This window comes from Physeter macrocephalus, chromosome 2 (genome assembly GCF_002837175.3).
Source record: "Physeter macrocephalus isolate SW-GA chromosome 2, ASM283717v5, whole genome shotgun sequence".
In the NCBI taxonomy this organism is placed as follows: Eukaryota; Metazoa; Chordata; class Mammalia; order Artiodactyla; family Physeteridae; genus Physeter; species Physeter macrocephalus.
This window is the reverse complement of record NC_041215.1, coordinates 19,451,331-19,451,923: the sequence shown is the minus strand read 5'-3', so window position 1 is coordinate 19,451,923 and position 593 is coordinate 19,451,331.

Here is a 593-nt window from a genome sequence, read left to right as displayed (position 1 = left end):
AAAAGAGTCATGTACCACAATGTTCATTGCAGCTCTATTTACAATAGCCAGGACATGGAAGCAACCTAAGTGTCCATTGACATATGAATGGATGAAGAACGTGTGGCACATATATACAGTAGAATATTACTCAGCCGTAAAAAGAAACGAAATTGAGATATTTGTAGTGAGGTGGATGGACCTAGAGTCTGTCGTACAGAGTGAAGTAAGTCAGAAACAGAAAAACAAGTACTGTATGCTAACACATATATATGGAATCTAAAAAAAAAAAAAGGTTCTGAAGAACCTAGGGGCAGGACAGGAATAAGGACTCAGACGTAGAGAATGGACTTGAGGACACGGGTAGTGGGAAGGGTAAGCTGGGATGAAGAGAGTGGCATGGACATATGTACACTACCAAACGTAAACTGGATAGCTGGTGGGAAGCAGCCGCATGGCACAGGGAGATCAGCTGGGTGCTTTGTGACCACCTAGAGGGGTGGGATAGGGAGGGTGGGAGGGAGGGAGACGCAAGAGGGAAGAGATATGGGAACATATGTATATGTATAACTGATTCACTTTGTTGTAAAGCAGAAACTAACACACCATTGTAA